This window comes from Aptenodytes patagonicus, chromosome 8 (assembly GCF_965638725.1).
Source record: "Aptenodytes patagonicus chromosome 8, bAptPat1.pri.cur, whole genome shotgun sequence".
In the NCBI taxonomy this organism is placed as follows: Eukaryota; Metazoa; Chordata; class Aves; order Sphenisciformes; family Spheniscidae; genus Aptenodytes; species Aptenodytes patagonicus.
In genome coordinates this window covers 5409213-5421962 of record NC_134956.1, presented here as the reverse complement: position 1 = coordinate 5421962, position 12750 = coordinate 5409213, and the positions used below count along the sequence as shown (strand labels likewise).

General features: G+C 44.8%; 1 protein-coding gene across 2 annotated transcripts in view; it reads right to left on the bottom strand.

Annotated features, from left to right (window-relative positions):
- Window positions 1-12750, bottom strand: part of RBM6 (RNA binding motif protein 6) — a 55382-nt gene that overhangs the window by 23756 nt on the left and 18876 nt on the right. The gene's annotated exons all lie outside the window — the stretch shown is intronic.

The following is a 12750-nucleotide window of genomic DNA, read 5'->3' as shown; positions in this document are numbered from 1 at the left end:
CCTGCTTGCACTGGGACCATCCACTGTGACACACAAGTTTTGATTTCTACTTGCTCCCAGACAGCCCTCCGCAGGCCTCCCCTTCTGCCTGGTTATTCAGGTCATTCGTCCTTGAACAGAAGGTGCCAGTCTGCCTCCTTTAAGTACCTTATTTCCACAGACACCCAATCTAGCCTGCTGAGACACCTCCAGTGTTCTTCCTACGATTTCTAAATTCCCTGGATACCAGCCATACTCTTTTTAAACAAGTCTCAGTATCTTTCTACAACTCATCTCCCCCCACTGACATCCTTTTTGCAAATATACACAGAAATTGCCTTTCAGACTATGCCAGCTCTCTACATTTTATTGCCTGAATTCTGAACGCCAATTCACTTCCAAGTTAGGACTCTCAAAGTGCTTATCTTTTAAACACAGCATTTGCTTCACTTGTCAGCACACTCAGTCCTGCTCTGAGAACACCACCAAAACAGTCGGTACAGGCAAGCTCCCAGTTACGGCTCCAGGAAGGGTAACAGCGATGTGCCGCAGCTTGAGAAAACACACAATGTGCCTAGGACTTCACATGCTCTAGGGCCAGCTTTGGGTGGTAGGTGACATGAATGGCTTCTGCATTTCACCCTTTAAGGAGATTTCAACACATCTGAAAGTTTTCTTTGATCCAGTGAAGCGCAGTGGACCTTTTACCTGCCACTGAAAGCCCTGATGTCTCCCTGTCCAGCTAATTCTAACCTCCAGCTTCCCTCACCCCTCTGAAGAGGGCACCTTTGCCGGTCAGCATTACAGGATCACTGGAAAAATGTGGAAATTTTGAAATGAAAGCCTTTCCTATACAGTATGAAGGGGTCAGAAGAGGATTTCTAGAGTTCAGACAGTAAGGGTCTGGGGGCATCAGGAGATGATAGCTCAAAGGGGGACCAGTTCTGCACTCTGGTGTTACTGGCTGTGCTCCCATGCCACAGCTAAAGAGAAGCATGGATGGTTAAGGACTTATTACAGAGTAAGCTAAGAAGGTCATGCATATCAAACACTTGTTCCCATGCCCAAAAAAGTATGAATCAGGTTGAATCCTCTATTTGAAAAGTATACTTAAACTATCAAAACTTAAGAGTATTTAAATATTTAGCATATTCATAGATGGCTCTAGGGAAGGGTCCACATGGCTCTGCCTCATCTATATTCCTTTTTTGATTCATCACGGTCTACTGCCTGGACACTGTGTTTGAACAGCTGCTTCAAAGACTCCCTTTGCTCCCAACACAGGGAATTCTCTTCTCTCTCCAAAATGCTGCTCTAGTGCCTGGACATATTTCTCAATACTTTGTTATATGGCCACCTTCTTCCTCAAAGGTCATCTCATCCCATAACGCTGTTAAACAATATAGAGATTAAGCATGTTAGCACAATGCACTAATCCACCCCAGGACCTTCCTGTGCATTTCCCCCGGGGGTACTTTACAATTAGCAATGGCCATAAGGAAGCTGAGAGAACAATGAGGAAAGGCCCAGTTCCTTAATCATAGATTTGAAGCACAATATCAAAACACTAAAGAGCAATCCCAATGCAAAATCATGCTGGAAAAAAGTCAGGCTGGAAAGCTCTGCCTTAAAGGGGTAAATTTATTCCTAGACAATTCAGCCTATTTGATTAAGCATTTAAAGACCCCACACCCAAACAAAAGTGCGTGCTTTCGCTGGAGCATGTAACCGTGGGTTTACACACCAATTCCAACACGGCTTGACCTGCGTGGTGAACAGAGCGCAGGATCTTCTGCACAGCAGCAAACTTTCGCTAAGAACACGCCAACTGTAAATAGGGAAGAGCAGTCCAGAGGCTCCCCCAGACATGCCTCCAAACTCACTTCTGCACCCACTGAATTAAGCACTCCGAGCTTTCACTGGCAGTGCTTTCTCTGCAGCTAGTGCTCAGGCAAGCTCCCTGCAGGACAGCCTCTGCTGAAAGGAAAAAACCCCAAAACCCTGGGAAGAGGGAGCAGCTCTGGATGAAAAGAGGGTTTTGCCCTTGGAGACTTCATTTCTCAACATCCCCAAATTCCCAGTTAATGGCAAAAGCGGGTGCCTGATACTGACTCCAAAAGGGTAAGAGGAAGAACCCTGCCAGCTGCCAGGGGAAAGGCATCAGCAGTGCAACACTTACCTGTGCTGTCTCAGTGATGATTCCCAGCACGTCACCGTGACCTTGAGGCGGCCTATCCAAAAGCTAAATCCAGATTCTTAACAGTCACACCTGGACAGAACCACAAGGCAGTTGGCACATCTTCAGGCTGGCACCCGTACCGATTTCTACATCTGAGCAGGTGCTGCCTCTTAAGAGAGCTCTTCTTAGGAGGTGATTTGGGAAACAGCTGCTTTAACCTCTTTGGTCAGTATTTGCCCAAGAGACCTAGCACAGTGTGAGAACAGAGCTATCTGAACCCTTTGGAAGGAAATTAGTTTCTCCTGCCAGCCTGGCTTGGGTGCAACGTTACACTAGTGGGTGTCACAGCTCCCCCACAGGACCCAGTGGCTCCTCCTTTAGAGGGGCACTGAGGTTTAAGAGGTTCATCCAGGCAACTGCACTGCACAGCATCCAGAGGTACATCCAGATCCCTCCATCCTGCCCAATTCCCAGAATTGCTGAAGAAAGGAGCTTCCTGTCTTGTCAGGGTGGAAGAGGCAGAAGAAGCGACTCTTCTATGCGAATATCTGGGCTCCGAGGCTGCGGGAGCTGACCTCAGCTCTTCAGGAGAGTCTAGCCAGAGAGGTGAGTGTGCAGGAGAGCAGTTCCTATGATAACCCTGACACCGAGGAAGGAAAAGAACACGATTCCCTTGTTGTGTCAGAAGTGCCCCAGCTTGGCTGAATTCCTAAGGGATTGGGAAGGGGAAACAGCATGCACAGACATCTCCTTAAACTGTCAGATAAGCAGCACAGTAGCGGGTGGCTCAGGTATTGCCACTTGAACCTCTTGTGGGACTCTTAATACCCAGGGATGTATCAAGCCAGGCAGCGACACGCAGCTCAGTACAGAGACTGGCCCGTGCAGACCAAGAGCAGACAGACACAGAGGTACTGCCTGCAGCTCCTTGTGTGCGGCTGCTCATCTCTCAGCAGCAGCACTGGAGCACCAGAGAGGTGATGCTTTCAGCTGCTCCTCTTAGAATCAGACGGATCAATCATTTGCCTGTCACTAAGAGGTGTCTATTAAACATTTTGGAATTCGCGTCTTACATTTAATGACGGGCCCAGTACACACCAGAAGGAAGAAAAACAGACAAGCTAAGTTAGTGCAATAGGCAGAGAAACAGGCAGTGGTAGAGGACAAACACCGATCTCACATGGACCAGGCACAGAAGAACGCCTGGTCAGGGGAAAAAAAGAAACAAACCACTTCAGCTCTCTTCTCCAGTGATATCAGAAGTTGGGAAGAATTAATCAGGCTTTCAAAAACCTAGGACTATAAACAGTAAAATACCTCAGTCATCACATCATCAATGTACAGCTTCGCACCATGAGACAGCTTCTTAGTGAGACTTCTCAACCTGATTTTACGTGTGTGAAAATACATCTTGGGATTCTGAGGATTTAAAATTACTTCCTCTGTTAACTCTGCTCCTGAGATCCTTGATAGAAAAGTACATCAAGTGTTTGCTTGGGCTTTTACTGCCATCCTGGCTCAAATCTGGTACATGAAGCCCATCTGAATATTGCTAATTTCCTGCTAAAACATGGACGGTACATCAAAAAACCTAAGATTTCCCCCGCTGTCTATGAAAACAGGAGAGAATTACTTTCTTCCTCTTGTTCTAAAGACAACAGTTTCAGAGATTTAAATACTTAAATCTCATGTTTGCAGCTTTATAGCTTTGACCCTCATTAAAAATGTAATTCGTTACATGACACACTTGATTTCAGACCCCTGTCCTTTGGGGAATCTACTTCTGGGAGCTGTTTGTTCATCCTGTGGAAGACATAACTAACTGAACTTATAGGCGGTCTGAAGTGATGGAGATGCAGGAGGACACCTGGATGCAACATGTTAGTTGTCAATGCATACACACAGTGCAAAAGCACAATTTCACCACTTTACATCAGACACTTCACTGAAACAAGTCAACCGCACATTGTACAGCTTCTGTCGCTGCAGAAGCCAGGAAGAACTTTCCACCTCCCTCCTGTGTCTCCTTGAACAAAATGGCTTCAGGATTTTCCCCCATTGCCCTCTTCTGGGAGCAATCGTAACCAAAGCTTCAATAAGCTGGTCACACAGTGGTACTGAGCACCTCTCAGTCGCTGTCCCATTCACACATGTTGGGTTAAAGAGGTTGCCACGTAGGATGCAAGAAGAAATTCTCCCCCTCTGAAACGAGAGAGGATCGGGGAAGTTTGTGCCTTCCTTCGGAAGTGCAGAGGGCTGTTGTCTGCCAGCACCCTCGGTGCTCTTCCACCTAACGTGTCTTCTTGTCCTGCACAGATGTGGAATGACAGCAATGCTCCTGATCTCTGATCCTCTAGCATACAGTGCTTCTTGTGATCTCTATAGGTATTAAAGCTTTAATAAGAGTCTTGAAGGTGCCCTGTGGCTTGCAGGGGAATGGGGTGGATAATAACTGTGTGTCCTTCTGTGTTAAATACCTGTTTCCTTGTTGCCTGTGATTGATGGATAATGATACAATAGTCCACTCAGGTGTGCCAGCCCCCATTTTCCACTGTAATCATGTTTCATTTCTAGTCAAGAACATTAACAGCCCAGTTACAGTCAAATGGAAACAGAAATTCACAAATAAAAGTTGCTGACTGCCATAGCTTTGATCTTGCATCCTCAAACTTGAAACATCTGAATTTAATCTTTTACTTGTGTGAGCCTCATAACCTGAGCAGAAAATGGCAAAATTCAAGGTACTCTTTTTGAATGTACCCCAATTCAAGGTAGCCAAACTTCCATGATTTACATTGAAAAGGTCCAACACAAACTCAACTGGGAAGAAAACAGACTAAAATCCACATCTGAAGGGAATTCCAGTTCTCTCTCACGATCGTAACCACAGTTATGCAAAAAAAATATAGTTCTGCAGAAAAGCAGGCAGACCATCGCTCTTCTAAGAGAAGGAAATCGTGCTTCTGCCTTCCTTAACCCCAGGGAGTGTACAGTTTGACATTTTTTTTCAGCCTCTAGATTCAACCTTTTACCTTCCTGTTCCAGCAATCCAGCATCAACAGTGCACCAAGGAGTGGAAAAGCAGCCGCCGCTGAGATAGCATAAAAGCATGAACGAACAGTTCTGATGCTGAAGCTACCAGAAACAACTCCTCAAGTGAAAAATGCAACAACATTTTGGTGTGTTCCCACTTATCAAAACAGTCCAGATGGAGTCTTAGCACTATAATCTGGCTCAGATGCTGGCAAAACATAGCTGATGTTCCCCTCGACGTTGCTGGGACTGGGCTGAGAAGGACTGCCGTCTCTTTCACAATGACAGGTCTTGTGCAAACCATTATGGCAAAACCGTGATAGAAAATGGTCCTGCTCTGGAAATGAAAGTTATGGTGGGCTCACCGAGATGCCTTTATTCACGTAAACTGAACCCATACAGACATTTCCCTCTCACTGCCTCTGTGTCTCATTTAAGTAACTTCAGTTGTATCATCAGCGCCATCCACTTCCAAGAGTACAGAGGGAATTTCTGATAGTGCATCTGCAGTTCTGTTAGTCGCCAGCTTACTCAAAGGATTACTTCAAAAGCATCAAAGCAAATTAGTGGCATGAGTCCTACTAACTTTCATATAGGAGCTTGATCAAGGGATTTTACATCTTAACCCAAAATCACCTTCTGACCATGTACACAATCTATCAATTTGGGCAACACATTATCTGTCCTACAGCTGATTTACCATACTCCTTTGAAGCACTCTGACACTACAATGATAAACACCTTCCAAATGGTTATACAAGAATATATTTAGAGTTTCTACAGATCTTCATAGAAAATCAGCCAATCATGAATGTAAACACAATAAAAAACATACGATCTGTGAGTAAGAGCATCCAGCGGTAAAACACTGCTCTTCGTTTTAAGGTGAAACTGCACCTATATGTATCATCATCTGTGACTAAGATTTCCGCACTGTCACACAACAGTTCCATTAACACGTTAGGAGGAGAGGACCTGATAGCTACACAGACAGGGTAGCATCTGTATCCTGCATATGCATCCAAGGACTACTTCAAATCCTTTCTGGCTCAAGGCAAAATCTCACCTACAAACAAATTCAAAGGATGAGTGTACCAGATGCCACGTCACTCAGGAAAACGCGTCACATGTTGACAATGACTGAAACAAAGCTATTTCTTAGTTGTCGCTCTGCCAATGAGTGCTCCACAATACAACTTTAGCCCTCTGGAAGGGGCAGAGAGCAGACTTATCTGTGGTACACGTTGAACTTCATATTCACAAGCAAAAGTTTTCAAGTACCCCCATTTTTACAACAGCCATGTCGGGCATGACCAAAGGTCCAGCTGCCCAACAGTGGTTCCTCGCTCTGAGCCACCGGTGTAGGGAGTATCCACCCCCATGCACCTTTGGATGCTGCACAGCAGCATGCGGTACCCAACAGGAGTGAGTGATGCACTGCAAGTATTGGTATATCACATCATACGATCAATCAGCCAGAGAGGACTGGACACTTATCTTGGCAATCACTCATGGATCAAGTTATTTAAAGAAGTTTCAGGAAATCACAATTATTCCTTAACGTTTGCCAGCTCAAGCTCCTGGCATTGTAAATAGAACATCTATCCCAACAGAGAAAAACTTGATTAACAAGGCATTTGAGATCAGGGAAAGAATGGATATTTCAGAGATACATCATCACACAGATTTGTTAATGTCAACCGGCAAAAAGTCCCAACAAACCCATAACCAGAACATAAATGCCCAGGGGCCAGAGGGAGAGCAGTTTCATTTTAGAGAAGCGTAGGGAGGGATGCTTTACGTGGAACAACCTATTTATACAGCAGCCCAAGTGAACTTCAGCACACGGAAGAGATAATTCTGCAATGTACAGCAATATTTGAGTCCTGAGATAACCCTGCTGGGCCATACGTCCCCAGCAGCAACCAGAGATACTACGGAAGTCCTGGTTAAGCATCTGCTGCATGCTCCAAGCAGCTCACCCAGAAGCTGTCCTCTGGGACAATCCCATTACAGAGCAGCAGTTCAGCAGCAGCAGCAGCAAACGCATACAATCCTCATCACAGAGGTAAGGTGAGTCTGAAGGAAAAAAGGAGGAAGGAAAAAAGGAGGACAGGATTTTGGAATAAGAGCAGGGAGGCAGAAGGATCACACAAGTAGAGCAAGAAGATGCAGCTTCACAACTCTTGCAGTTAAAAGTGCACTTATTTTAAAATACGTTGGTTAGCATGGTTTGCTTCCTGAGGCAAGGCAGGACAGAGCTGCCAAGAAGAAGGTTGTAGTTTTTTTAGCTGGGTAGGGCTAGAAAAAACACATTGATGGGCAGCTACCACTGGCTAAAGGAAGAGCGTGTGAAGTCTTTGGCAGAAGATCTCTTAGGACCTCCTGTGCCAAAGGAAGAGAGACTAAGAGGATTCGCACAGCTTGAACAGTTGAGATGACAGAAGATGTTGAGATGACAGAAGAGAAGAAGGTCCAGAGAAGTATTTTCAGTACCAGAATTTTTTGGCAGTTACATTTTACAACAAAAGACACCCTTCTCTGCACAAGGAAGGTCTCTGTAGCACACAGAGATTAAGTCAGTCCTTCCAAACAGAAAAGCAGACAGTGCATTTACCACAACATCACTGCAGGATATACACGTGTACACCGACGCACCCAGCCCTGTCACAGGTCATCGCAGGCAGATCCGACTGCTTAATTACAGGCAAGCCTCTGCCCAGCAGTAGCAGCCTCCCACTGCAGACTTCCGTACTGATCTCAGAGGCTTACAACTCCAATTAAATGACGGTATGATGCAGTGATTAGTGAGACACAAGTAGGAATGAACAAACGATTGACTCAACATGTCAAGCCTCAGTGATGTAAGAGCAGGGTGAGCTCGTGATAAGGTCACACACTGAATCAGACACACAAAAAAACCCCAAATCAGCTCTGCTGCCTGAAAATCCACTCATCTGATTACAAGGTAGCCTACAGAGAGAACTTTCCATAGGTCACTTGGATCATAAAAATTACTCCATAATGTGCATGTTTCCCAAATCATTAGGATGTTTATAGAAGAAACACTGCCTAGCTACACAAGCCTTTCCCCTCTCTATACACACAAAGTGGAAGACTCCAAAAGGTAATTCTAGAAATCCACACAGTCAAAAGCAGGACAGGCTTAATAGGGGAAAAAAAAAGATGTGTGCAAATGATACAACCCAAGCAAAATCCACATACCTAATATACAACAAGAAAAGCAGAAGATAATGTCAGCTGATAATCCAAGAAGGACATATCAAAAGCAAGGCCCTCTGCAGCCTAACATGCAAACATATTTCAGTGTATTTATGGACACACTCAATTGTCACCACCACCCTCAACCGCAGGTTAAAGCTAAAGAGATGGAGTGGCATTGTCAAGCAAGTAAATGATGGCTACCAGACAGCCCATGAAAATACACTTGAGGCGGGTGTCATCTTCCATTACAGGGGGCATTTTGCAGATTCTAGAAAAAAATGCCAGACTCCACAACTCGGCATATCCTACCAAAAGGAAAACAATTTTTTGATGTTTGGACACATATTTTCTCTCATAAGTTGCAACACACTCCTTGCACCACAGGCTTCAATAAATACTCCAAGGCTACAGGTCACCAGAGCAGATGCATTCTTAGGATAACCACAAGCTCCTTCAGTATTTAACTGGGAAGCCACAAAGAGTTGTGACCGGTTACTGCAAATGTTTTCAGGACAGAAAGTCCTAGGCTTCGCCTGCTTGTCACAGCATCTTGTGGATTTTAACACCAACAGCTACAGTGAAAAGCCTGTGAAGTCTGATCTGTACCAGAAGCTATGTTCACACTAAATGCAGAAAAGCACTACAGTGAATGGATAAAAGGGGACAGGCTCAGAGCAGGAGAAATGCACAGCTGATGCTTCCAGTTGCACAGTGGTGGGATGTGCTCAAGTAAAGTGAGCACCCACAAAATCCAGGAAGAATCCCTCTTATTCTCTCCAGCAAGAAACAAGCAGGGAATGGAGGTATCGCTGTGCTCGGCAAGCTCAACCAGGACTGCACAGCACTGCAGGGGAAACCGCTCTCCGAAATGTGCTGGTCTCAGGTGCAGGAAGGCACAAGAGCAAGTCTTGGAATGACCGCCCCAGCACATGCCTGGAGACCTCCACAATAATCTACAAAGTATGTATTTGTAAAAGTTCACACTATAGCTCTCCCATTTTTGCCCTCTTACTTAAGAAACAGGAGGAAAGGATTACAAAGACGTTAGTTACTAGCAACAAAAGCTAGGAAATATTCATGCTGCCAGTGTTGCTAAGTTTGAGGCCTGAGAGGATTTGGAGACAATACTACATAGTCAGTCAAGACTAATAATTTGCTCCTAAGCTTAAAAAAAGCTTCTTCTGCTTCCACATGTGTAACAACCAGCTCCACACCTCAGCTAGAACAGTAAAATATCCAGGCAGCAGAGACAGGATCTCTCCATTTCTCCTCCTTCACCTTCCTTTATGATACACGGCAGTACACAAAGGGTACTTCATTTCCCGCCTGCTTTTCTTGCACCCAATAACAAGCTTATTATGTGTGTTTCTTCCACAGATGAAGGAGGAGAGCAAGAGAGAATTCAGGTACTCAACGGGATCCCAATGCATATGGAGAACAAGGGCCATGGGATGTATTCCCAAAGTTGTCTCCCAAGAAGCCAAAATGGTGCCCCAAGACAGGAACACTACCACACCATGGGCTACACCAACCTTTAATGCAAAGAAAATGCAGTAAGATAAGTGCCACACCACACTACAACCTTTCAAAATGAGAATAAAGGAGGGACAGATTATTTAGGAGAAACCATGTGACTTAGCAGACAGAAACCCCATTTTCCATTCAAAATACTTGTGCCTCCCCAAAGGAAAAGCAGCTCATCACAGACAGAAAAGAGGTCTCCACTCACAAAAGTCAAACGACAGCCAACTTGTAACAAAGGACCAACAGGAGCATCACAACCATCTGGCTGCAACAAGGGCTGCACTCGGGTTCTGCAAAACAACTCAACAGCCCATCTGCCCTACCGGGGCAAAGAGCCTCCAAAGACAGCAGGAGAGCTGGCAGCCAGCGCTTTGCTCAGCCAAACCTGCCGCCCAACACATCTGCACTAGCAACAACGGCAATCCATCGCGTTTCCCATACGTTAGATGGGACCCTTTAGCTGTAATACATTGCCAACGCAACAATCAACAAGGCAAAGCAATTAATAAGGGGGGTATTTTCGTTATGTTAGCTGTGGCAATTAATACAAGTGGAATGAAAATCCCCTACAAAATTAGGGCAACATAGAAGATGGATGTTTCCTTATCACGATGTACTTAATAGAGAGCCCCCTCAAATCTCGGCAGTCACATACACATGCTAGACTTACTGAATGCAGGGAGTTGGACCTGGTAAATCTGCATTTAGCAAATTTGGGAACGATCTTAATCGAGTGCTGGTCTGTGCTGAGTAAAATAAAAGGATTTCACAATACAGGAATCATACAATATAGGCATGTAGCAAATTATTCTTTAGGCAGGGGCAGTTAAACAGGCATTAAACAGCATCAAAAACGCTGTCTCTGCAAAAGCTATTTATTCCTAGCCTACAGATGACTGAGAAAGAGGCAGGTTGACTAGTGAGGGGCTAGGATGTCACTGTGGGCTGACACTGTTTTGCTATTTATGCTCTCACAAGCGACTGAATTTGACAGGGATAGCTGATAACTTTCCGAAAATAACTGAACTACCAAAGAATCTAAGTCCTAGCTAACACAGGTTTTGGGTTTTGCAGCTTGTAGAAATGCAGATTAATTCTCAGTCTAAGGAGATGATCTTACAACTCTACCCTGGAAGATATTAAAATGGGATATCCATTGTCTAAGGACAACTGAATTGCATAACTCCCTTTCTGAATATCCCTGGCTTTTACTGAGAACTTAAAAGTCAGCTCCCTCCCTTGCAGCAGGTCAGATACAAATCTTACTACTTCTCTCTTTTATTAAAAAAAATTTAAATAATTACAAGGCCTTTTTTTTTCATGTTCAATCAAGAACAACATAGAGAAGTTAACCTATCTGGGGCAATCTAGAGGTTACAACTCTCCTGACCAAATTCACGTAGCTTGGGTCACCCCAAGCAAAGAAAGCACATTTCTTGCTTCACTAATTACAAACTACTGTAGCTCTACTAAAACACAGTGAAGACTGGAACATGCAGATTTTGGAGATGATCCCCTCCAACCACTCCATCTTCCAGGTTTCCTCTCCACACACAGAGTATAGCAGGAAGGAGAACCGGAAGACTTCATACCCTATCTGTTTTTAACGTGTCTCAGGTAGGGTGGACAGCTGGGACCGTTACCCCCACCGCTAGCGGGGTTCTGGCAGCACCCTTCCTGAATGTTGGAAGGGAAACACGGTAAAAAATTATCCAGCCTGAAGGCCTGCTGTAACTGCTGCTGGGGAGGGTCAATGTCAGCAGCAGCTGAACGTCAGTCAGAACCTCCTCACATGCATGTGTATACAGTGATTTACTGGGCGCCTCTAGGCACTCAGTTCAATTTAAGGACTGGTGCTTACAGGCTCTTTGCTGTAGCAATGGACCGAATCTGATCAAGTCAAACACCTGTCCAAGTACGCAGGGATGGTCCAAATGGGAGAAGGGGCAGAGCAGGCATCAACAACAGGAAAAAGAGGAATTCTCAAATTCTCAAATTCCCAGGTATTTGGGAATTGCTCTCGCGTAGGGAGACATTATTTCATGTGAGCAGAATTGGGGAGAGAATATGGAGAGGCCTGCAGTTAAAAGGAGTGTCATACATAATTACAGATTCCCCAGTGACAACAAAATAAATTGGGAATTGTAGCAACACTGAAGGGGAAATAAAAGTTGTCACTGGTGGTAAAAGTAATAATTAATTCTGGAGCCTTCTCTCTCTGTGCTCCCCACCACCACCCTAGTGGGAACGCGCCAGGCTCTTTCGCAGCAACAGAATTATTTCTGTAAAACATTTTTGTAAGTTGCAATACCTCTGTAACTGAAAATAGAGGCAAATGCGAGCGCTTAGTGGGACCTTTGAAACCCCAGCTGTGAAGACTCATTAACTGTAAGTACATTTTTCCAGATGCACAGCTTTGAATCTGACTCATGGCTCTCCTCCCATGACAGCGAGACTTGGGATTCGGGTAAAAAGGCTTTAGATAATTGATATGGATTCTTACCCAGGCAAATTAGGAGGAAGACAGCAGCAGAGAGGAGACTTAAGGGATGTAGTGAAGGAAGGGGGATCAATCGTTTAGTGGTTTTTCTTGAGTGATCCATCACCTGCAGTTCCAAGGCACAGGGAGGGTGGTGCGAGATGGGAATCTATGTTTTACCTAACAAATTTTATGCATCTTGCTCTTGTATGGTGGACAATAGCTCTAGCCTCAAATACCAGGTCAGAGTAAAGGCTCCCGTTGGGTACTCATTCATGGGGGATTTAAGCCATTTTGCACTTTTAAGGGCTGGAAATGTTCAGATTTACCA